The sequence below is a fragment of the Orcinus orca genome, chromosome 1 (assembly GCF_937001465.1).
Source record: "Orcinus orca chromosome 1, mOrcOrc1.1, whole genome shotgun sequence".
In the NCBI taxonomy this organism is placed as follows: domain Eukaryota; kingdom Metazoa; phylum Chordata; class Mammalia; order Artiodactyla; family Delphinidae; genus Orcinus; species Orcinus orca.
In genome coordinates this window covers 156,479,299-156,505,370 of record NC_064559.1, presented here as the reverse complement: position 1 = coordinate 156,505,370, position 26,072 = coordinate 156,479,299, and the positions used below count along the sequence as shown (strand labels likewise).

Here is a 26,072-nt window from a genome sequence, read left to right as displayed (position 1 = left end):
TACATAGTAAGATATTTATTGCAAAGCTCATGTGGTTGCAGGGCCTGGCTAGGCAAGTCCAAAATCCATAGAGCAGACTGCCAGGAACAGCAAGCTAGAACTCTTGGTCATGATCTGAAGCTTCTGAAGCTTCTGTCCACAGGTGGAAGTTTTTCTTCAAAAGGGAAGCCTCAGCTCTGCTTTTACGGCCTTTCAACTGACTGAACCAGGCCCATCTTGATTATTTAAGGTAACCTGTCTTACTTAAAGTCAACTGATTATGGACTTTAAACACATCTACAAAATATCTTCGTGGCAACACCTACATTAGAGTTTGATTGCGTAACTGGGGACTGTAGCCTTGCCAAGTTGACACATAAAGAAACCATTACAGTATACTGTATATACTGTATACACATATACCCTAGTAATTTTCATTTGGATATTCATGCTTTAAAAGGATTTATTCTCAGAGATATTTTAAGGATCAAAGTAAAACAATTCTACCTTATTAGCTTGTTGTACGTAATAGTTCTTCAATTGGCAGTTGTATAAGCTGCCAATTATTTCTCCATGAGGATTTAGAAGTTTGATGTCCATTACATATAAATTTCTTTTTGTTGGCAATGGCATTAGTGGTATTTAAGTAGTCTGTTGTCCTACTGGGGACTAGGAGTACTGACATCACCTGGATGCTTATTAGAAATATAGACTCCAGGGTCTCACCCCAGCACTCCTGCAGTAGAGTCTGTGTTTTAAATATCCCAAGTTTGATTCGGTTGTACATTGAAGTTTGAGAAGCACTAGTCTACTGCAATGGCTTAGTTTCTTCACTGTCATCCCTGGCTCTAGGCTTATCTTCTACCTTTTCCGCCATACTTAACACACCCGGGATGTGCTTTCCTTCCTACAAAACTGAAAACATAATTCCTAAGTCTAAAAGTTTCCAACATTTCATCATGCATAACAGTTAAAGTCCAGATGACCTTAAAAATCCACATGACCTTCAAAGTTCTTCCTATTAGACTTCTAAGTACTTTTCCAGGTCTACTTTTCTGAACATACCCTGAGGTCTCACTATACTGCTTGAATTTCCCTAAGGTACCATGCCTTTCCTCTTCTGTGCCTTTCTTTCCACACTCTGTTCCCCTGCATGGAGTGCCCTATACCAACCTGGTTGAACTCTGGGAATCCTCACTTTACTCTTTTTGGGATTAAAGGACACATGCTCTTTATCTTGGTAATTGTACCTGATACACAATAGATATTGATTATCTATTAAGGGAAAAATAAATTATCAATGTACAACAATGTACCAAAATGTTTTCCAGAGATGTTTGAAGACTAAATGAGATGACTAACAAGCAAGCATAATAGAGTACTAGGTAATAAGTACCATTCTAAAGGCATAGTGGCTATCTCATTACTTCTGATGACATTTCAGAGACGGGGTTATTATCATCTCCATTTTACAAAAAAGGAAGCTGAGACAGAAAGAGGGTAAGGAACTTATTCAATGTCTCATAATATGTGTGCATAGAAACTTAGGCAATCAGATTCCAGAGCCCACGTGCTTGACTCTATGGCCTCCAATGCATATAAAAGCATTTTTCAAAGTCCTTGTAACTGTAAAATTTTAAGATTTGTGTGGTAATCAGACACATAATCAATAGTCACAATTGTCATTTCTTTAAAAATAACTTTCTATGAAACATTTAGAACACCATAAAAAGGGTGAAGTGCCAACTGTTTCAATTAAAACTATGTTCAGTTCACAGCAAAACTTTTTGAGTGTCTACTCTAGTGGATACGTATCTGTGCTTCTTTGCCCACTGCTCCTTCAGTAAGATCACCCTAATTTTATTTTGAGGTACCACTTTTCCCCCACTGTAAGTTATTTGGTTAGAGTGAGATCAATTCTCTTCCCATTTCTTGTTTTCCAGGAGTGCACAGGTGACTCACACCTGTACGGTCATCATATTCGAAGTTACTGGCCACCATGACTGATTCAGAGATGGGCTCATGACCCAAGTAAGTCAATGAGTGGGACTCAGTTTAGTAGATATTAACATATTGGTTGATGGTTTATAATTGTAAGAGTAGAAGAGTAAGAAGGAAACTCAAAGAGGAAAGAGGTGAACCAGGAGAGAGTGGAGTCATTGAGATCATTGTAAAGAGTTTCAAGAAGTAATGCATCGATATAATGAAGTTAATAGTTGAAACGATCAACCAAAATACTTGGACAAAATATTTTATTCACTTTCAGTAACCATAACTTCAGTTATGATTGATTGTTCCCAGCAGGATTTGTATCTGTGTAAATAGTCACATATTGATTTTTTTAAAAAAGAGAAGATAGGTGATCTCATTATTTTCTTTTTTAAATCAAAGGTTTCCTTTTAGGGATTTTTCCTTCACTCAGGAAAATACTGAATGAGTCACGGTGTTAATTTGTTTTGCTCTAATGAATCTTATCTTCTTATTATGGAGATGGTTTTCAGTGTGGTGATAATTGCCTAGTTGATGGATAGTGATTTATTTGTACTCATCTCTTCATTCAATAACTCTTTATCAAGTTTCAGGTATGCATCAGACACTGTGCCAGAGGAAATGAGTTTCAAATGTGTCCCATAACCTAGAATGTAAGCTGCATAGGAGCCCATGACTCAGAGCCTGGTGCCTAGCAGACATTCAGTATTAGATCATACTATCAGAAATCCATACATATGGATGTGGAGTGTATGTCTGTATTAATTTAACAATGGTAGCTTCTGGCAAGCTATGCTTGGCCTTCAAATATTTCCTGTGACTCAGATATGAATTAAAGGCTTGAGCCTCTGTACTTCTTTTCCTTATTACAGTTACTCCTCATAAGCCCAGGTTTAATGACACATTTTTAGAAGTTCACAATAAAATCATTAATTATGCTTAGTATCAGTACAATTTTGAATAGTGGTCCTGGAATGGCACCCTGATTCCACAGTAGGCAATGATTTTGGCCCCTATTAGTTTACTAGCTTTAGTGGGTTGAATGGTGGCTTCTTCCCAAAATATGTCCACATCCTAAACTCTAGAATCTGTGAATGTGACCTTATTTGGAAAAGGGGTCTTTGCAGATTTAATTAGTAAGGATTTCGAGCTGAGATCACCCTGGATTACCTGGATGGTTTCCAATTCCAATGACAAATGTCTTTAAAGGAGACAGAAGAGAAGAAGACACAGACACAGAGAGGAAGGCCATGTGAAGATGGAGGCAGAGGTTGGAGAGATTTAGCCATAAGCCGATGGAGTCCTGGAGCCGCCAGAAGCTGAATGAGGCAAGGAAGGATTGTCTCCTAGGTCTTGGGGAAGTCTATGGACCTGACGACATCTCGCCTTTGGACTTCTGGCCTCCAGAATAGTGAACAAATATATTTCTCTTGTATTAATTGTTGAGCCTGTGGTCATTTGTTAAGGCAACCCTAGAAAACTCATATGCTAGTTCATAGCAACTATCTAATTAAGGATTCTCTTGGGTTGTTTTATTTCACAATAATTTGAGGAAGTCAGTATTTCTACTCCAATTCTTATTTTCATCCAGTGAAGACATCTGTCTCCATTAAAGTGACACTGACCCTGGGACAATATTCCTCTGGGGGAAAAGTTCCGTTTACAAAGCTCCACAGGTTGGCCAAGTGTCTGGGTCAGGGAGCAGGGAGACATTGCTTCTGGCTCTACCCATCTCTGGGCTAAGTTCTTTCTGTGTCTCTGATGCTTCTTCCTATGAGGATGTTAGGCAAGTTCCGTTGAAAATTAACCATCCACCCAATCCAGAGTACTCTACTCCCCTTTATTCTTTCTTCCTCACTCTGTTGGTTTCTTTCATATCATCCATCACAACTGGTAATTATATGATACTTGCTTGTCATAACTCCAAGTTCAAGGAACATAATAATTGCACCTAGCATATTGTGTGGCACTCAGTAGGGCCTCAACAAAAATGTATTAATGAATAAATCAGTGAGTGAACATGTTGAGTGGAGAGCAAGAAAATGATTATTACTTTGGGGTCAGAATCAGACTGTTCAAGGACGGATTTTTTTTTTTTTTTAACTTACTACGTCAAACGCCATTGAATTTCAAGATTGAAAAGAATCATGACTTCCTGACAAATACGACCAAAATGCTTGGCTGAAACATTCTCGGTGACAGGAAACTCACTACCTCACTACTTCTGGTCTTTTCCATTTCGCTTTCCTTTCCCACTCCTCCCGATTTTTACAATCTTTATTGCAGCACTTTGCACACCTGATGCACAGAGGCCTGTTAGTCTGTAAGTGGGAGGGACAGAGGGAACCCCAGGGCCCAGTGCAGAGCCTGAGACCCCCGGGCTCAGAGTGGGCGCGCGGTAGCTGACAGTTGGGTAAGGTAGCGGCGCCACCTTTCTGCCGAGTTCGCCTCGAGTCTCGGCTTCCCTGCGGGCAGAGGGTCCTTCTCTCCGGACTCCTCGCTTTTCCTCCCCCAGGCCCGCCGCCACGCGCAGCCGCATCCCCGCCGCCGCCCCCGTCACCTGCGCGCCAGCCCTGACGGCTCGGGGGCCACTTCTGCTGCCCCGGGAGCGGTGGCGGAGGGCGCGGGGCGCGCGGGCGGCGACCCGACCTTTCCTCCCTTCTCTCCCCCAACTCCCGCCTCTCCCTCCGCTCCCCCTCAGCCCCTCCTTCCACACTCCGCTGCCTCCTCTCTCTTGACAGCTGCCCGGCACCTTCGGCAGGGAGTTTGGAGCCGCCCCACCGCAGAGCCTACAGCCGGCCGAGCCCCCGCGCCGCCGCCATCTCTGCCTCCGCCTGGGTGGGACCTGGGCCTCGAGGTGGGACCCAACTCTCTCTCTCCTCTACCCGCTTCTGCCACCTCTTCCGTCTCCCGGCCACGCGAGGAGCCGGGCGCCGGGGCGCGCGTGGCTGGCCGGAGCCCGCTGGCCAAGTGGGGACCGGGAGGCCGGGGCGGGTCAGCCGGCGCCACCGGAGGGGCCCGCGCCATGGGGGGAGGGGCGGCGGGGGCTCTCGTTCCCCCGGGGCAAGGCGCATCGGGGCGCGCGCCCGAGGGCAGCCAGCCCAGCCTGGGTGCGCACCTGCCGGGCGCCCCAGAAAGGACGTGCCACCTGGCCAACTTCTTTTCCAGGTCTCCTTCCTACTTTGGAAACTGAAGGGACTGCGACGGAAACCAGTAAGCCCTGGGGCCCGGAGGAAGGATTTGTTGGTTTGGATGACAAAAGAAAAAAAAATGTGCTCTAGGAATGGTTTAGCCCGGAGCTTCTGTTTCCACCATCTCCGGCTTTCCCCAAGCAAATTAATAAAACAAAACAAAAACAACAAAACCCAATCCCAACCAAAGCACTTATTTAAAGGGACTTGTAGGGATGTGAAAAAGAGACCCAACCGAGGAATCATTTTGGAAACCCCAGGTAGGATGAGGCCATTTGAGAAAGTGGGAATTTGGGGGTGTTATTTCTAGGACTTGGGTTTGCAAGCAGAAGAGGAGACTGGCTCTTGTAAGCCTGAGGGAGTTCCTTATATTGAGGGACTGCCTGGAGTGTCCTCTGTTAACTTTCATTTCCTTAAGTATGAAAGTATGTTGAAACAAATAGCTCTTTCAGAGCTCTGGACTTGGAGTCAGAACATCTGGCTTTTGGTATGATTTGCCATTTATGGTGACAGCTGTGGTTAGTTTAATTTCTTTGGGCCTCAGTTTCCTCATCTGTCAAGTTCTGAGGGCCTTTTAATAATATCTAAGATGTTTCCCAACTTAAAAATTTATAATTCTTTAACTTTTTAACATGTTACAAACATTGCTAGATTCATAATTTCATGAAATTTTAAAAATCTATACTGATCTTGGGATTTTTGTTCATATGCATTTAAGACTTATGATTTTAGGGTTTTCCAACCAAAACTTAAAGAGAAAAACACTTATAAAAGAGCTCAGAAATATGTCGTTTATATGTAAATATTTAGATCATCTCTGAGTCTAGCTTGAAGAATCATGTTCAACTTGAAGTTAATATTTGCAACACTGCAACAAAAACATGTGGCTTTAGTATAAGTACTTATTCACTTTCAGTATTGTATATTTGGAGGAAATAAAAATTGTTTTGGAGGAAAACAAAAATTGCACCTTTCCTATCAATTTCTGCTCTTGAACAGTGTTACTTTTTAGCATGAAGTTGTGTGCAGGATATTAAAAAAATGGTTTCAGACCACTTTAGAGCCTCTCTGAAATTAAGTTCAGTAGCAGAGGTGCCAATTTTAGTAATGCATTTTAGTTGTCTTGGGATGAATCCTAGAAAAATAGCAGAGTTAACTAAACAGATAAACCAGAAATTAGGAATTGACACACAGACACACACAAAGTTGTACAAGAAGTGTGTACTATAAAGTGTCAGCGAGATTTTTATTTCCTTTTGATAAAAAACAACAAACAACTGTTGACTTGTTTAAGCAGACAGAATGTTAGAATAGCTTTTGTTGTTCCTTGTAATTCAAAATTATTTGAGACTTAGTCATCAGTAGTTGGGATAGGTTTAGAAGTGTCTCTGGCTCTTTTTGGTGGCTTTGATCTAAAATAAAACAATGTGTTTCCACCTAGCATGTGCTTTGTATTCCATTTGGAAGAGTGGTATAGATTTGAAGTACTCTTTTATGAACACATTTAAATTTATTTTCATTGCCTTTTCACCTTTGGACTGGAAGTGTCATCAGTTATTCAGGCATTTGTCTTCCATGATAGCCTCTGGTGACGTAGATGATCATCTCCTTTGAAAGAGATGCCCAGAATGTTAAAGAAATTGGTTGTTGAATGAACAGAGAGTAGTAGAACTCAAATATCCCGGCTTCTAGTCGCTTGTTGGAAAACAACTGAAAACAGTGGATGGATCTGCGCATGGTCCAACTCATTCATGGCTTGGGAGAGCCATCATGGTTGGCAGAAGCTCTATTCCTCTTTTGTAATGAACTTACCGAGAAAAAAACAGTGTGTCTTCGCAGTTAGATCACTATTATATAACGAAAAGGTTTGTGTTTGTGAAGTGCAGTATCCCAAGGGGGTCTTAGAAATAAAACTTAAAAAATATCCAGAAAAAGAAAAGAATTGCCTTGACAGATATTGCACTGCATTTTTCCTACTGAGAGCCAAACACATACTAAAAAACATGTCCTGTGGAGTTAAAAATGAAGAAAAGGGCTTACAGTCTGCTCTAATTCTTTTGAGATTTTTATGTGATTTACAAATTCCACTTTTAATTAAATCAGAAAGGCACAAGCATTTGCCTCCTGGCCAGACCTAGTACATATAAACTTTTGGAGTTTCAGTTCAAATTTGGTCTGCTTATAATTTGAAATATTCCTCCTCAAATATTTTTTAAAACTTCTGTTAACTCCGTAGTGATATTACCTGTTGTCTTTTCATACACATGATCTTATTAATCTTTAAACTTTTTGAACTATGACATATACAGGGAGAAGAGTACATAAAACAAATGTACTGGTTGACAAATAATATAGCAAATCATTATAACAGATAATTACAAGGCAAATACCCATTATTTACCCTACAAGTAAGAGAACATGCCAATACCCAGAAACCTCTTGCTTGTTCCTTCCTAATCACAATTTTCCTTTTACTTAAAAAAATTATACGAATATAGGAGGCACTCTTTCATAGATTCTTTTGCTTAACATTATGCTTATGAGACTAAGCCATATCCTCTCCATTTGAAAGCATAAACTTTTAAAAAGAGATGTCTATATTCCCTATCATTGATTCATTTCTTCACATTCTCTCTTAAACCTATTTCTATCACTCTTCTATTTTCAGTACTCTGCCAAAACTATTCCTGTCGCTGTCACTGGTGACATCACCTCTCCCAAATCCAGTAGTCAGTTGTCACCTTTGATCTTACTTCACCTGTTGGTAGCATTGTCACAGTTATCACACTCTGCTCCTTGTAATATTTCTTTGTTGACCTCCAGGACACCATGTACTCTTTTGGATTTTTCCTCCTTCTTCACTAGCTATTGCTTTCTGTCCCCTTTGCTGATCTCTCTTCTGCTCTCAGAGGTTTTAACCTTAGAATATCTTAAGCTGAGGTCCTTGGGAGCTCATTCCTTTCTACGCTCTTTGATGATTTCATGCAATCTCTATATTTGTACACTGATGCCTCCAAAATGATAGCTCAAGCTTTGAGTTATCTCCTTGAACTTCAGACCTCTATGTCCACCTGCCTGCTCAACATTTCCATTTGAATGTCCAGTAGACACCTCCAGTTCAGCATGCTCCAAATGGAATCTTCATCTTGCCCAAGCCCACTCTATCTGCAGCCTTCCCTACCTTCATCCTTCACGTTACTCATGCCCCAAAACTTGGAGTCATCTTTGATATCTCCCATTCCCTCATACCTTAGATGTCATGTGTCAGGAAGTCCTCTTTGCTCTATCTTCAAAATAATTCCTGAATATAATTACTTTCATCACCTGCATGGCTGCCATCCTAGTCTGAGCTGACACCATCTCCCACGTGGATTATTGCAAGAACCTCCTAACTGGTCTCCCCATTTTCATTCTTTTCCCTCCATAATCCAGTCTCAAAATTGCAATTAGAGCTCTTTTCTTGCAACATATGTCAGATCATGTCACTGTTTTCGTCCAAAATCTCCAATGCCTTTCCAGTTCATACAGAGTAAAGTCTTAAAGGACCCAAATCCTTAGAATTACCTATAAGGTGCTACCTGTTTTTTTCTCTCCCATTTACCTATCTGATCTCATTTCTTGCTGTTTTTCTCATTCACTCAGTTCCAGCTACACTGGTCTCCTTGGTATTCTTTGAGTATATCGGGGACCATCTTTGCTCTGGCTGGAACGCTCTTCTCCCAGATACCACAGGACTTACTCTGTTACTTTAACTTCTTTTAAATCTTTGTTCAGTTGTCTCCTTTTCAATGAAGTTTACTCTGATTATCACATTTAAAATTGTACATCTTACCTTGCAAAACACTTTCCCCTTTCCTTTGCTTTTCCGCATGTACTTACTACCTTTAAAAATACTGTATGACTTAATCATTTTTCCTGTCTCATTTCTATTAGAATGCAAACTCCATGAGGGTGGATTTTTTTTTTCCTGTTTTGCTCCAAAATAGAGCCTAGTACCTGAAATAGAGCGAAGCATATAAGGGGAGCTCAGTAATTTTTTTGATGATTGAATGCTGTTGCTGACAGTGGATGTTGTTTGTTTGTTTTCATTACTGGATATATTTTATTATATGAATATAATACCTTTATTTTTTACTCATTCTGTTTCAGGATATTTGGGTCATTTCTGTCCTTCTCTCCTTCCCTCCCTCCCTTTTTCCTTTCTTCCTTCTTCTTCCCTCCCTCCCTTCCTTCCTCCCTCCCTCCTTCTGTCCCTTTCTTTCTTTCACTACCATAAATAAACCACCTATGATTCTTCTACAAATGCCTTGGTGCTTAGATGCAGGAGTTTCTTTAGAGTATAAAACTGCTAGTCAAATTACTAGAACACAGGGCTTGCAGATATCAGCTTTATTAGATAATGCCACACTTTTCCAGCATGGTTCCACCAATTTATATTCCTACTTTCATTCCTCTACATCCCTGCCAAAATTTAGTATTATCATGACCTTTAATTTTTGCCCATCTGGTAGGTCTGTATTATATCATTACTGTTTGTTTCCTCAATTACTAGTGAGATCGAGCCTAGTATCTGTAAAAATAGGCTAGGTTATGCTGTGGTAACAGATTATCCCCAAATCTCATTGACTTAATGCAATAAAGGTTTATTTTTCATTCAAGAAAAGTTTCCTCTGGATTAAGGCAACTTTCCAGGGCAACTATTGTCAGGTCTAAATTCAGGGAACCTCCATCATTCTGTAGCTGTACAATCTGGAACACAGAACTTTCCCAGTTGGTATAGTATGGGAAAAGAAAGTGGGGGTAATCATGAACTAGCTTTAAATGCCTCCATCTGGAAGTGACATGAATGATTTACACTCATACTTTAGACGCAAAAGAAGTCATATGGTATGCCTAACTTCAAGGAGGTGGGCAAGGTTAACCTCTGTTCTAAAAGAAAAAATAAATCTGAGAATACTGGTGAGCAGCAATGTATTAGTTACCCATTTCTGTGTAACAAGTTACCCCCAAATTTAGTGGCTTAAAACAACAAATACTTACTGTCTTCAAATATCAAGAGTTGATAATATGTTGGGTCTGTTTTTGGGCTCTGTATTTGTTCCTTTGACCTCTTTCTGTAATCACTACAGGTTTAAATTGTATTGCTATCTGGTAGGTAGGGGAGTAAATCCTCCCACTTGGTGCAGTTTTTTCAGGAGTGCTATAGCATTCCTTGGCCCTTTACCTTTCCATATACATTTTTTCAATCAGTTTGTCAAGTTCTAAAAAATTGGTTAGGAATTTAATGGAGATTCTATTGAGATTGTTTTGAGTCTATAAACAATTAAAAGGAAATTGATACCTTGTGAATATTCAGTTCTAGAATCCATGACTGTCTCTCAATATATTTAGGTCTTCTCTAATATGATAAATGTAAACATAGTCTCATTTTTCCCTTAGGAGTCCTTGAACATCTTCTTGTTTGATTTATTCACAGGAACTGCGTATTTTTGAAGTTATTTTAAATGAATCTTTTCAAAAAATTCATTGTGTTTCTGTTACTGCCATAGAGAGATAAACTTGACCTTTAAAAGTATCTTAAAAATAATGGCTTTATTGGACTATAATTCACATATCATAAAATTCATCCTTTTATAGTGTACAAATCACTGGTTTTCAGTATGTTAACAGAGTTATGTAACCATCACCACTATCTAATTTTAGAGCATTTTTGTCACTCCCAAAAGAAACCCCATACCCCTTAGCATTCACTCCCCATGCCCCCTCTTCCGATCCCTGGAAACCACTGATGTACTTTCTGTGTCTAAGGATTTGCCTATTCTGGACATTCTGGACGAATAAAATCATAGGGACTTTAGTGAACAGATTCTTTCACTTAGCATGTTTTTAAGGTTTATCCATGCTGTATCATGGATCAGTACTTCATTCTTTTTATGGCCAAATAATATTCCCTTATATGGATATATCACATTTTGTTCATTCATTCGTTAGTTGATGGACATTTGAGTAGTTTTCACTTTTTGGCTATTATGAATAGTGCTGCTACTAACATTTGCATACACGTTTTTGTGTGAATGTATGTTTTCATCTCTTTGGGGTATATACCTGGGAGTAGAATTGTTCAGTCATATGTAACATTATGTTTAACATTTGAAAATCTGCCAAACTATTTTCCAAAGCAGTTTTCATCATTTTACATTCCCACCAGCAAGGTACAAGGGTTCCAATTTCTCCACCTCCTTGTCAACATTTGTTACAGTTCAGAACCTTGATTAAGCTATCATAGTGGATGTGAAGTGATACTCATTATGGTTTTGATTTGCATTTTCTGATGACTGATGATATTGAGCACCTTTTCATGTGCTTATTGACCATTTATATATCTTTTTTTTGAGAAATGTTCTTTGCTTATTTTTAATTGGATTGTTTGTCTTTTTATTGTTGTGAGAGTTCTTCATATAGTGTACAATCGCTTTTAAGATATAGGATTTCAAATATTTTCTCCCATTCTGTGAGTTTTCTCACTTTTTTGATGGTATCCTTTGAAGCCCAAGAGTTTTGACTTTGTCTAGTTTATCTATTTTTATACTTAATTTCAGTCTAAGAAGCCATTACCTAATTCAAGGTTGCAGAGCTTCATTTCTATGTTTTACTTATAAGAATATTAGAGTTTTAGCTTTTATGTTTAGGTTTTTGATTACTTTGAATATATGGAATGAAGGAAAGGACCAATTTCATTCTTTCACATTTGGGTATCTACTTGTCCCACCACCATTTGTTGAAAAGACCATTCTTTCCCCATATCTAAGTGTCTTGTCAAAAATCATTTTGCCAAAAATGTAAGGGTTTACTTCTGGAATCTCAACTCTGTTCCAATGACCTATACTTCTATCTTTATACCAGGTACCACACTGTCTTGATTACTGTAGCTTTGAAGCAAGTTTTGAAATCAGAAGTGAATCCTCCAAATTTGTTCTTCTTTTTCAATATTGTTTTAGCTATTCCCTTGCATATATCAATACATATGAATTTTAGAATCAGCTTGTCAATATATATACAAAATGTAGCTATAAATTTGAAGGGATTGCATTGAATCAATTTGGGAAATATTACAATCTTAATAAAATTGTTTTTCAGTCTATGAACGTGGGATGTTTTTCCATTTATTTAGGTATTCTTTAATTTCTTTCAGTGATGTTTTATAGCATTCAGTGTACAAATAATTGCATTTCTTTTGTTGAAAATATTCCTGAGTATTTTATTATTTCTGATGCTCTAGGAAATGGAATTATGTTCTAATTGTATTTCAGATTGTTCATTGCTCATGCACAGAAATAGAAATGATTCGTGTACCTTGATCTTGTATTCTGCAACCTTGCAGAACTTACTTATTAGGTGCAATATAGTTTTTGTGAATTCCTTATTATTTTCTACATACAAGATCATGTCGTCTGAGAATAGAGATAGTTTTACTTCTTTGTTTCTAATCTGGATGCCTTCTATTTCTTTTTCTTGCTCAGTTGCCCTGGCTAAAACCTCTAGTTGAATAGAAAGTGCAGGTGAATAACTTTGTCTTGTTCCTGATCTTAGCAGGGAAGCAGCCAGTCTTTCACCATTAAGTATGATGTTAGCTATGGGTTATTCATATGCAGCTTTATCAAGTTGGAGAAGTTCTCTTCTATTCCTAGTTGAATGTTTTTGTCATGAAATGGCATTGGAATTTGTCAAGCCCTTTTTCTATGGACATGTCATGTCTTTTATTCTATTATTATGATTGATTGATTTTCACATTTTAAATCAAACTTGCATTCCTGAGGTAGATCATATTTGGTCATAGTGTATAATCCTTTTTATACATTGCTGGATTTGGTTTGCTAGTATTTTTGCATCTATATTCATAAAGGATTTTGGTCAGTAGTTTTCTTTTATTGTGATGTCTTTGTCTGGTTTTGGTATCAGAGTAATACTGGCTTCATATAATAAGTTGGGAAGGGTTTAAAATGCTTGGTTTTAGGTAGTTATATTTTCCACCAGCAATCTTGCTAAGTTTTGTAATTAAGTTAAACAGCTTACATATAGATACTTCGGGATTTTCCACTTTTGTCATTCATGAATAATGACAGTTTTGTGTCTTCCTTTATATTCCTTAAACCTTTTCCACTTCTCTTTCTGCCTTGCCTAGGACCTTAGGTATAATGTTGATTTGAAGTGCTCACAGGTGAAGTCATGTCACATTAAGAATGATGTTTCTTTCTTTGAATTTCCTCTCAGTACTGCTTTATCTGCATGAAATAATTTAAGTTTTGAGATGCTTTTTTCACTACCATCAGTTTAAAATATATCTTTTTTGCCCAGTGGCTTACTTTTTTTCTTAATGTCCTAGTATATGGCATTTGTGTAGTTATATTTTTGCTATTTTTTCTGTTTTAAAAACACCGTGGACAGAGAACATGGTCTGTATGATTTTAGTCCTTTGGATTTGTTTGTAACATACCTTATGGCTTTGTACGTGGTCAGTTTTTGTAAATGCCCCATTGGTGATTAAAAATAATATGCAGTCTACAGTTTGGGGGAGCAGAGTTCAATGTATGTCAAATTTGTTAATGTTTTTGTTCCAGTATCATTTGTTAGTATTATTTCAATCTCATATATCCTCATGTATTTGTGTCTGCTGTTCTATTCATTCTTTAGGAGAGTGTATTAAAATTTTCTACCATATATGTGGATATCTGTCTTTTTCCTTGTGGTACTCTGAATTTTCACCATATACATTTCAAAGCTACATTATAATAAATATATGTTATTTTGAGGTTATACTACATGTACACATTTAAAATTATTATGTATTCCTGCTGAATGGTTGCTTTCATTAATTTGGAGTGATTCTCGAGTTATATTTCTGTTTTTGTAGGGTTTTATTAAAGGGATACTACTTTAAAATATGTATTTATATGTTTAACAACCTTTTTCAGTAGCTCTGACTTATGATTATCCTCATGCTTCCTGTCGGCTTTAAAATGAAAACCAGAAATATCCACTCTTGTAACCCTTCAATCCACATTGCTGATGTGCCAAGCTTCAAGATGTGATTAATGCCGTTGTAATATTTTTAAGTGAGATTCAGTAGATGTTTATAAGAAATATCAGACACAGAAATACTGGTTATGTAGTAAAACATCCCTGTCAAATTTAAGTGCCATCAACTTGGAAGTTTAAAATCTTTTTTAAAAAAAAAAATATTTATTTATTTATTTGGCTGCATCAGGTCTTTGTTGCGGTATGCGGGATCTTCACTGCAGCATGCGGGATCTTTCGTTGCGGTGCGTGGGCTTCTCTAGTTGCGGTGCGTGGGCTTCTCTCTAGTTGTGGTGCCCAGGCTCCAGAGCACTTGGGCTCAGTAGTTGCAGCGCACAGACTTAGTTGCCCCGTGGCATGAGGGATCCTAGTTCCCCGACCAGGGATTGAACCTGCATCCCCTGCACTGGAAGGCAGATCCTTAACCACTGGGCCACAAGGGAAGTCCCTAAAATCTTTTCCAGAATGTGAACACTGAATATGTCTAAGGTAGGCTATGTGAAATTTTTGTGGATATTGATTCTCACTGAATGAAAGTCAGCAAGTCTCTTATTCTTCCATAGAATTGATAGGCTAGATTCTTCCCACTTATACAATTTTATCGTACCAATAAAGTGTCCTCCAAAGTGAATACAGCCCACTTTCAATTTTGCCTGGCATCAGCATCTTTAAGTGGTCCAGTCGGCTGGGTTAAAGCTGTGGCTTTGCTGAGCGTAGATGGAGACTCGCTGAGGAGAGAACAGAGCTGTGGGAACCATTGTCTGTGGATGGTCTTAAAGGAGAGAGTCATGCATATGAGAACTATTTTAATGAAATGTTCTGGTACCCTGTGGACCTACTTAAATCAGACTAGAGTACTATGGACTAGCAAATAAAAATGACCCAAATGGAGACACCCTAAAGGGACATTGTGATGTTGATATTAATTTTTAAGTCTTTGCCAATTAGAGAGAAAATTCAGAAACAGTACAGACTTACAAATCTGTATATATATATGTGTGTATAACAGTGAATGAGAAAGATAAAGAGAGAAGGAGGAAGGGAGGGAATGGGGGGAAGAGAGAGAGACAGACAGATTGACGGACTGACTGACCGACTCTACTCTTGGGCTAATAATTTCTATAATGTTTATGGAAATGTATAAATGTTTTATATAGTTGTACTAGATAATAGCTAAAGATGTGAGCCAAGTAAGGATTCTCAGTGGCGTCTATAATGGTATTATAATAGGCTTTAAAATGTGAACTCATGTTTAAGAACAGCTGTTACCAAATAGCTGTTTAGTGAAGGCATAGGACAACTTAGTTTTTCTCAGAATTATATTTTCTCATTTTACTTTAACTAGCACGTGTTATTTGGGTGTCTAAACCTATGAGATAATCAAATAATTAGACTTCTGTATACACCAGCAAAGTTTCTGAACCAAACTGGTCAGTGTGTAGGAGATGAAAGAGAAAATAAATTATACACACACATATATGTGTGTGTGTATATGTGTTTATGCATAAACAGAGAAAACATACTGGCACATACATAATAAGCACCTGATAATTGTAGTTGCTGTTATATTATGAAGATGTTATCTGTTAGGATCATGACCTACCCAGGAGGTAGCTGAGTATTTCTCTAGTGACCTGGGTGTCTTGCGGTAACACTGCTGGTTACAGGTCTGATCTGAGAGAAGAAAAAGTTCTATAAGAAAACCTTTTAAAATAATACTTACGATATGCTTCACATTCCTCCCCATTCTTCAAGAGGCAGTTAAATCATCATTCGCCTCTGAAATCTGTTATGATTTATCCAAATTAAAAGTAATATCTGATTCCTCCTAGTTACCGCTCTTTCTAGTTAGTTGTAATTCTTTAAGACATTGTGGATTTTTAAGATACACCACTGCTTTTGCACTGCTAAGAAAGAAAAAGCTCTGCCTGTTTATTTTACAATGCTTTCTCATTGTTTAGAATTTTTGTTTTATGTCTACTGAAAGGGCTCTTTTAGAATTACTTAGGTAAAGATTTTTGTTTAAATCATATCACTCTCATGAGGAAAGTAAAAGTCAAAGAAATCCATTAAGGAATTCGTTTTCTTATTCAGAATCCAGTTTTTCTGAATCATTTTTCAACTCAGTGTTGTTGATGTCAGTATTTTCCCAAATGGTATCATACTCTGGGTTATCAAGACTATTTGTTATATAGCACTTCAAAAAAGAATGCTTCACTATGGTTTCTGAGATTTTCTTTTTTTTTCTTTTCTATCTGTTCCCTTGGGAGAGGGGGACTGTGGCCCAGGGGAATGCTGTTTGTGGGCTCTTATTTTTTTTTTTGAATTTTGTTTTATTTATTTTTTTATACAGCAGGTTCTTATTAGTCATCCATTTTATACACATCAGTCTATACATGTCAATCCAAATCTCCCAATTCATCCCACCCCCACCCCCACCCCCCACCGCTTTCCCCCCTTGGTGTCCATACATTTGTGCTCTACATGTGTGTCTCAATTTCTGCCCTATAAACAGGTTCATCTGTACCATTTTTCTAGGTTCCATATATATGCATTAATATATGATATTTGTTTTTCTCTTTCTGACTTACCTCACTCTGTGTGACAGTCTCTAGATCCATCCACGTCTCTACAAATGACCCAATTACGTTCCTTTTTATGGCTGAGTAATATTCCAGTGTATATATGTACCACATCTTCTTTATCCATTCATCTGTTGACAGACACTTAGGTTGCTTCCATGTCCTGGAGATTGTAAATAGTGCTGCAGTGAACACTGTGGTATATGACTCTTTGAATTATGGTTTTCTCAGGGTATATGCCCAGTAGTGGGATTGCTGGGTCATATGGTAGTTCTATTTTTAGTTTTTTAAGGAACCTCCATACTGTTCTCCATAGTGGCTGTATCAATTTACATTCCCACCAACAGTGCAAAAGGGTTCCCTTTTCTCCACACCCTCTCCACCATTTCTTGTTTGTAGATTTTTTGATGATGGCCACTCTGACTGGTGTGAGGTGATACCTCATTGTAGTTTTGATTTGCATTTCTCTCATGATTAGTGATGCTGAGCATTCTTTCATGTGTTTTTTGGCTATCTGTATATCTTCTTTGGAGATGTCTATTTAGGTGTTCTGCCCATTTTTGGATTGGGTTGTTTGTTTTTTTGATATTGAGTTGCATGAGCTGCTTGTAAATTTTGGAGGTTAATCCTTTGTCCGTTGATTCATTTGCAAATATCTTCTCCCATTCTGAGGGTTGTCTTTTCATCTTGTTTATGGTTTCTTTTGCTGTGCAAAAGCTTTTAAGTTTCATTAGGTCCCATTTGTTTATTTTTGTTTTTATTTCCATTACTGTAGGAGGTGGGACAAAAAAGATCTTGCTGTGATTTATGTCAAAGCTTGTTCTTCCTGTTTTCCACTAAAAGTTTTATAGTGTCTGGTCTTACATTTAGGTCTCTAATCCATTTTGAATTTATTTTTGTGTATGGTGTTAGGAGTGTTCTAAGGTCATTCTTTTTTTTTTTTTTTTTTTTTGTGGTACGTGGTCCTCTCACTGCTGTGGCCTCACCTGTTGCAGAGCACAGGCTCCAGATGCGCAGGCCCAGCAGCCATGGCTCACAGGCCCAGCCACTCTGTGGCACGTGGGATCCTCCTGGACTGAGGCACGAACCTGCGTCCCCTGCATCAGCAGGCGGACTCCCAACCACTGCGCCACCAGGGAAGCCCTCATTCTTTTACATGTAGCTGTCCAGTTTTCCCAACGGCACTTATTGAAGAGACTGTCTTTTCTCCATTGTGCATCCTTGCCTCCTTTGTCATCGACTAGTTGACTGTAGGTGTGTGGGTTTATCTCTGGGCTTTCTATCTTGTTCCATTGATCTATATTTTGTGCCAGTACCATATTGTCTTGGTGATTGTAGCTTTGTAGTATAGTCTGAAATCAGGGAGTCTGATTGCTCCAGCTCTGTTTTTTTCCCTCAAGACTGCTTTGGCTATTTGGGGTCTTTTAGGTCTCCATACAAATTTTAAGATTTTTTGTTCTAGTTCTGTAAAAAATGCCATTGGTAATTTGATAGGGATTGCATTGAATCTGTAGATTGCTTTGGGTAGTATAGTCATTTTCACAATGTTGATTCTTCCAGTCCAAGAACTTGGTATATCTCTCCATCTGTTGGTATCATCTTTAATTTCTTTCATCAGTGTCTTGTAGTTTTCTGCATATAGGTCTTTTGTCTCCCTAGGTAGGTTTATTCCTAGGTATTTTATTCTTTTTGTGGCAGCGGTAAATGGGAGTGTTTCCTTAATTTCTCTTTCAGATTTTTCATCATTAGTATATAGGAATGCAAGAGATTTCTGTGCATTAATTTTGTATCCTGCCACTTTACCAAATTCATTGATTAGCTTTAGTAGTTTTCTGGTGGCATCTTTAGGATTCTCTATGTATAGTATCATGTCAAATGCCAACAGTGACAGTTTTACCTCTTCTTTTCCAATTTGTATTCCTTTTATTTCTTTTTCTTCTCTGATTGCCGTGGCTAGGACTTCCAAAACTATGTAGAATAATAGTGGTGAGAGTGGACATCCTTGTCTTGTTCCTGAACTTAGAGGAATTGCTTACAGTTTTTCACCATTGAGAATGATGTTTGCTGTGGGTTTGTCATATATGCCCTTTGTTATGTTGAGGTAGGTTCCCTCTGTGCCTACTTTCTGGAGAGTTTTTATCACAAATGGGTGTTGAATTTTGTCAAAAGCTTTTTTGCATCTATTGAGAGGATCATATGGTTTTTCATCCTCAATTTGTTAATATGGTGTATCACATTGATTGATTTGTGTATATTGAAGAATACTTGCATCCCTGGGTTAAGTTCCACTTGATCATGGTGTATGATCCTTTTAATATGTTGTTGGATTCTGTTTGCTAGTATTTTGTTGAGGATTTTTGCATCTATATTCATCAGTGATATTGGTCTGTAATTTTCTTTTTTTGTAGTATCTTTGTTTGGTTTTGGTATCAGGGTGATGGTGGCCTCATACAATGAGTTTGGGAGTGTTCCTTCCACTGCAATTTTTGTAAGAGTTTGAGAAGGATGGGTGTTAGCTCTTCTCTAAATGTTTGATAGAATTCACTTGTGAAGCCCTCTGTTCCTGGACTTTTGTTTGTTGGAATATTTTTAATCACAGTTTCAATTTCATTACTTGTGATTGGTCTGTTCATATTTTCTACTTCTTCCTGGTTCAGTCTTGGAAGGTTATACCTTTCTAAGAATTTGTCCATTTCTTCCAGGTTGTCCAGTTTATTGGCATAGAGTTGCTTGTAGTAGTCTCTTGAGATGCTTTGTATTTCTGTGGTGTCCATTGTAACGTCTCCTTTTTTTTTTCACTTTATTATTTTTTTTTGCGGTACGCAGGCCTCTCACTGTTGTGGCCTCTCCCGTTGCGGAGCACAGGCTCTGGACGTGCAGGCTCAAGCGGCCATGGCTCACGGGCCCAGCCACTCCGAGGCATGTGGGATCTTCCCGGACCGGGGCACGAACCCATGTCCCCTGCATCGGTAGGCGGACTCTCAACCACTGCGCCACCAGGGAAGCCCCGTAACTTCTCCTTTTTTATTTCTAATTTTATTGATTTGAGTCCTCTCCCTATTTTTCTTGATGAGTCTTGCTAATGGTTTTTCAATTTTGTTTATCTTCTCAAAGAACCAGTTTTTAGTTTTATTGATCTTTGCTATTGTTTTCTTTGTTTCTATTTCATTTATTTCTGCTCTGATCTTTATGATTTCTTTCCTTCTGCTAACTTAGGGTTTTGTTTGTTCTTTCTCTAGTTCCTTTAGATGTAAGGTTAGGTTGTTTATTTGAGAGATTTTTCTTGTTTCTTGAAGTAGGCTTGTATAGCTATAAACTTCGCTCTTAGAACTTCTTTTGCTGTATTCCATAGGTTTTGGATCATCGTGTTTTCATTGTCATTTGTCTCTAGGTATTTTTTGATATCCTTTTTGATTTCTTCAGTGATCTCTTGGTTATTTAGTAATGTGTTGTTTAGCCTCCATGTGTTTGTGTTTTTTACGTTTTTTTCCCTGTAATTCATTTCTAATCTCATAGCATTGTGGTCAGAAAAGATGCTTGATATGATTTCAATTTTCTTAAATTTACTGAGGCTTCTTTGTGACCCAAGATGTGATCTATCCTGGAGAATGTTCCGTGCACACTTGAGAAGAAAGTGTAATCTGCTGTTTTTGGATGGAATGTCCTATAAATATCAATTATATCTCTCTGGTCTATTGTGTCATTTAAGGCTTGTGTTTCCTTATTGATTTTCTGTTTGGATGATCTGTCCGTTGGTGTAAGTGAGATGTTAAATTCCCCCACTATTATTGTGTTAGTGTTGATTTCCTCTTTTATAGCTGTTAGCAGTTGCCTTATGTATTGATGTGCTCCTATGTTGGGTGCATATATATTTATAATTGTTATATCTTCTTCTTGGATTGATCCCTTGATCATTATGTAGCGTCCTTCCTTGTCTCTTGTAATAGTCTTTGTTTTAAAGTCTATTTTGTCTGATATGAGAATTGCTACTCCAGCTTTATTTTGATTTCCATTTGCATGGAATATCTTTTTTATCCCTTCACTTTCAGTCTGTGTGTTTCCCTAGGTCTGAAGTGGGTCTCTTGTAGACAGCATATATATGAGTCTTGTTTTTGTATCCATTCAGCAAGCCTGTGCCTTTTGGTTGGAGCATTTAATCCATTCACGTTTAATTATCAAAATGTATGTTCCTATGACCATTTCGTTAATTGTTTTGGGTTTGTTTTTGTAGGTCCTTTTCTTCTCTTGTGTTTCCCATTTAGAGAAGTTCCTTTAGCATTTGTTGTAGAGCTGGTTTGGTGGTGCTGAATTCTCTTAGCTTTTGCTTGTCTGTAAAGCCTTTGACTTCTTCATCGAATCTGAATGAGATCCTTGCCAGTTAGAGTAATCTTGGTTGTAGGTTCTTCCCTTTCATCACTTTAAATATATCATGCCACTCCCTTCTGGCTTGTAGAGTTTCTGCTGAGAAATCAGCTATTAACCTTATGGGAGTTCCATTGTATGTTATTTGTCGTTTTTTCCTTGTTGCTTTCAATAATTTTTCTTTGGCTTTAATTTTTGCCAATTTGATTACTGTGTGTCTCGGCTTGCTTCTCCTTGGGCTTATCCTGTATGGGACTCTCTGCACTTCCTGGACTTGGGTGGCTATTTCCTTTCGCATGTTAGGGAAGTTTTCGACTATAATCTCTTAATCTCTTTAAATATTTTCTCTGGTCCTTTCTCTCTCTTCTCCTTCTGGGACCCCTATAATGTGAATGTTGTTCCATTTAATGTTATCCCAGAGGTCTCTTAGGCTGTCTTCATTTCTTTTCATTCCTTTTTCTTTATTCTGTTCCGCAGCAGTGAATTCCACCATTCTGTCCTCCAGGTCACTTATCCATTCTTCTGCCTCAGTTTTTCTACTATTGATTCCTTCTAGTGTAGTTTTCATTTCAGTTATTGTATTGTTCATCTCTGTTTGTTTGTTCTTTAATTCTCATAGTCTTTGTTAAACATTTCTTGCATCTTCTTGATCTTTGCCTCCATTCTGTTTCTGAGGTCCTGGATCATCTTCACTATCATTATTCTGAATTCTTTTTCTGGAAGATTGCCTGTCTCCACTTCATTTAGTTGTTTTTCTGGGGTTTTATCTTGTTCCTCCATCTGTTACATAGCCCTCTGCCTTTTCATCTTGTCTATCCTTCTGTGAATGTGGTTTTTGTTCCACGGGCTGCATGATTGTAGTTCTTCTTGCTTCTGCTGTCTGCCCTCTGGTGGATGAGGCTATTTATGGGGCTTGTGCAAGTTTCCTGATGGGAGGGAGTGGTGCTGGGTAGAGCTGGCTGTTGCTCTGTTGCGCAGAGCTCAGTAAAACTTTAATCCACTTGACTGCTGATGGGTGGGGCTGGGTTCCCTCCCTTTTGGTTGTTTGGCCTGAGGCGACCCAACACTGTAGCCTACCCGGGCTCTTTGGTGGGGCTAACTGCTGACTCTGAGAGGGCTCCCGCCAAGGAGTACTTCCCAGAACTTCTGCTGCCAGTGTCCTTGTCCTCATGGTGAGACAGAGCCACCCCCTGCCTCTGCAGGAGACCCTCCAACACTAGCAGGTAGGTTCTGGTTTGGTCTTCTATGGGGTCACTGATCCTTCCCCTGGGTCCTGATGTGCACCCTACTTTGTGTGTGCCCTCCAAGAGTGGAGTCTCTGTTTCCCCCAGTCCTGTCGAAGTCCTGCAATCAAATCCCGCTAGCCTTCAAAGTCTGATTCTCTTGGAATTCCCCCTCTGTTGCCGGACCCCCAGGTTCGGAGGCCTGACGTGAGGCTCAGATCCTTCACTCCAGTGGGTGGGCTTCTGTGGTATAAGTGTTCTCCAGTTTGTGAATCACCCACCCAGCAGTTATGAGATTTGATTTTATTGTGATTGTGCCCCTCCTACTGTCTCATTATGGCTTCTCCTTTGTCTTTGGATGTGGGGTATCTTTTTTGGTGAGTTCCAGTGTCTTCCTGTTGGTGATTTTCAGCAGTTAGTTGTGATTCTGGTGTTCTCGCAGGAGGGAGTGAGAGCACATCCTTCTACTCCGCCATCTTGAACCAATCTCTGAGATTTTCTTTTAAGTTGGTTCATTTTGCAAATTTTATGCTGGCTCTGTATTGATCTTAGCAAAAGATGTCCACAGAAGGTTTTCAGATAGCACACAGGGCTCATATTCCTTCCTTCCTCAAATGGTCTTTCAATAGTTTGTTAACTGAAATATTGATGGATTAAAATTGTCCTGTCTGTCATTAGAAAAGCACCCCAGGTTTCTGTGTATGCAATCAATGACAACGAGATCAGGCTACCAGGCCATCAGTGGTTGTAAGATGACATTGATTTTAACAAGGATCCTGGTGTCAGAGGTGTTAAAATATTGTGAATCTTAGAATAGGGGAAATACAATACTACTCTCTCCCTTTGTATTGTATTTCTTGGAGTCCAACTAATATGTCATTTCTGTGAACCTTTAATTAGCTCCTAGGACTTTGTTAGTAGCTACTTTCTTTGAAATCCATTAGCACTTAATTTAATTAAAAGGACAAAATAATAATTTTGCATGAAAAGAATCCATGCACATGGTTACAAAAACCTACTGTAATAAAACACAGTGGTCCCTTGCCCCACTCCCTTCACTTTTTTATTCCTGACTTTGAGAACAACTAACTTTAATCATTTCTGGGTTTGTTTCCTCCATTGGCTACCTCTGTAGGGCTAAATAATATGCTTATATTGACTTTTTTTCCTTTTATTTTCATTTATCAACTTTAAACAGGTACCATAGTAGGAAAGAATTTAGCTTACTAATTTCACCTTCTTTCTCTGACCCTCTTCTACATATAATTATATTAATTTTCTGACCTCTTTTATTGGTTCCGTTTATAATTCCATGACCATTTCTTGTTCCATTCAGTACAGATGGTTTCTCTTGACTCCCTACTTTATGAGGTTGGGATATTTCACCCTTTGCCTTCTCACCATCTCTCCTTTTATAATTATACTACTCCAATTTTGACAGCTGTACAGTGAGAATATTGATAATATTTTATGCTTAATATTTGCAATTAAATTTTTCATTTTTGTCTATTGGTTAGGCCAAAAAGTTGAAAAATAAATAAATAGCAACATTAATGTTATTGTGACTTTTTAAGTATTACTCACTGCAGAACTAGGAAGAGTTCTAGGATTATTTCATTCAATGTGACTTCTCAGCCACCCAAAGGAGAATGTTCCTAGAATCAAGGTTAAGGGGATTCTTTCTTCTTTCAAATGGATTTTTTAATTTCAGCATTTGCTCAAAATTGTGCCATATTTTATTTCAATTCATATTTAGATCAGGACTTTTTAATAAGCCTTTTTCCATTTAGCTGAATTTTTTCTTATTGTGAGAAGATATGTGAGCCTTGTTCATTATGTCTTTAATTTTAAGTTTTTTCCTCATTCCCTTTATTTTTTGGAATCCATTTCATTCTTCTTTTTGAAGCTTATTGAATGCATATTCTTATTTGGACTAGTGGCTTCAATTTTGAACTAAGGCTTCCTTTTTTCCCTCATGTTATTCTGGTTTTTTGTTTGTTTTATTTTCAAATTTTTGCAGCTTCAGAATCATATTATGCATTAAGTTGCCTTCTGTCCTCACCTTTTTCTTGGCCATTTCCTTTCAGTGGTCATCTGTACCCCATCTACTATCTGGACAGTTCATTCTCAAGTCTGCAGAGTCATCAACTGAGTCGTAGTCAAGCTTTCCTGTATCCTGAGTCCCTGAATCCCTCTTTCTTGGTTTATTCTCATTTTGCTGGAATACGTCATAAAATTACCTCTGAGAAAGAGATTCACGGGATATAAATTTTCTAAATCATTGCATTATTGAAAATATATTTGTTTTGCTCTGATACTTGCTTGATTGGCTAATAGAATTTTAAACTATAATTTTCCATCAGCCATTACTGGATTGTTTTCTAGAATTCAGTGTTTTGAGATGAAACATTTGTTTTAATTCTGTTTACCATTCCTTTAGTGATTTTTTTCTCTCTGGAAACTCTTCCTATCTTCTCTTCTTCTTTGCGCTTCTGCAATTTCTTAATGATATGCTTAGAAATGGATTTTTTTTCCATTCCTCTTTCTTGGAAGTTGGTAGAATTTTTTTTTTTTTTTTTTTTTTTTCCAGTTTGAAGACTTATGTCTCTTATCAGCCCTGGGAAATTTTCTTATATTATTTCGCCGATCATTTTCTCTTTATTCTTTTTTTCTGTAAATGCTATTGGTTGGATATGAATCACTTGACTTTATTCCCCTCCCCCCACCTTGGGGAGGAATTAATTATGCAAATATGTTTTCTAACCTTTCCATTGGAAAAACTTTTCCGCAACTCTTCCTTTTTTTTTTTCCCAAAGCTCTTTCTTCCTCTGATATTCCTTTGTCAGAACAATCTTTGAGTTTATGGGTGCAAAGTCTTTTGACACGTCCTCTTTAGCATTTGTTAAAGCTACTTTTTTTCCTCTGATTTATCTCTGTGTCCCCTGTGGTAGGTTTTCTTTTTTCTATCTTTCTTTATACAAAATTTTTCCATTATACTGAAGACTTTCTTCATGTCTTAGCTCATGTCTCCATTCAGGGTGGCTTTATGTGAAGAAATAAGAATGTGAATTCTGTGCGTATGGGCATTGTTTGCCATCTGACAGGCTTCATTTCAGGCCCTTGAGTAAGGAGCTGCCATTTAGGCTGAAGGCTTATCCCCTTAAGTATCAGGATGTGTAAGATCTTTATCATGTTGGTGCCAAGCCTATACTAGAAGCCCAGGTTCTCCTCAGATAACTTGTATTTCCCCCCCTTTATCGTATAGGAGTATAAAGGACAATTATTTATTTTCTTTGGCCATTTGACACCTTTGAATACTTTGCTTGTCTTTGGGAATTCCCCACATTATAGATCCATATTTTACCAAGTTTTCTGGCTGTCTGAAGGTAGATTGTGAATTAGGTTTTACCACTTAGAGGCATTCATGCCAGATTTTAGTTGAGAAGTGTGGGACATGAAGGGGCAGATGAGCTCAGAAGAACTCAGAGGTAGTAGGCACTATGGTTTCAGTCATAACATACAGTGTCCTGTTGTGGTGTCAGGGCTGTCTTTTCTAGAGCAATTCTACATTAGATGTTGGGTATGGTTCTTGACTGTGTGCTTTATTGGCTGGGTTCTCTGGTCCTCGCTGAGGTTCTGTGAGGTACCCAGTAATCTTTAGTAAGTTCCTT

At 38.2% G+C, this 26,072-nt stretch overlaps 1 protein-coding gene across 5 annotated transcripts in view; it reads left to right on the top strand.

Moving 5' to 3' along the window:
• The first annotated feature begins 4,068 nt into the window (after window positions 1-4,068).
• Window positions 4,069-26,072, top strand: part of LEPR (leptin receptor) — a 96,933-nt gene continuing 74,929 nt past the window's right edge. For all 5 annotated transcript variants that reach the window (XM_033409039.2, XM_049698122.1, XM_033409038.2 and 2 more), the window contains exons 1-2: window positions 4,069-4,825; window positions 5,137-5,181. The gene's annotated coding sequence lies outside the window, so the exon portion shown is untranslated. The remainder of the gene's footprint in view (window positions 4,826-5,136; window positions 5,182-26,072) is intronic.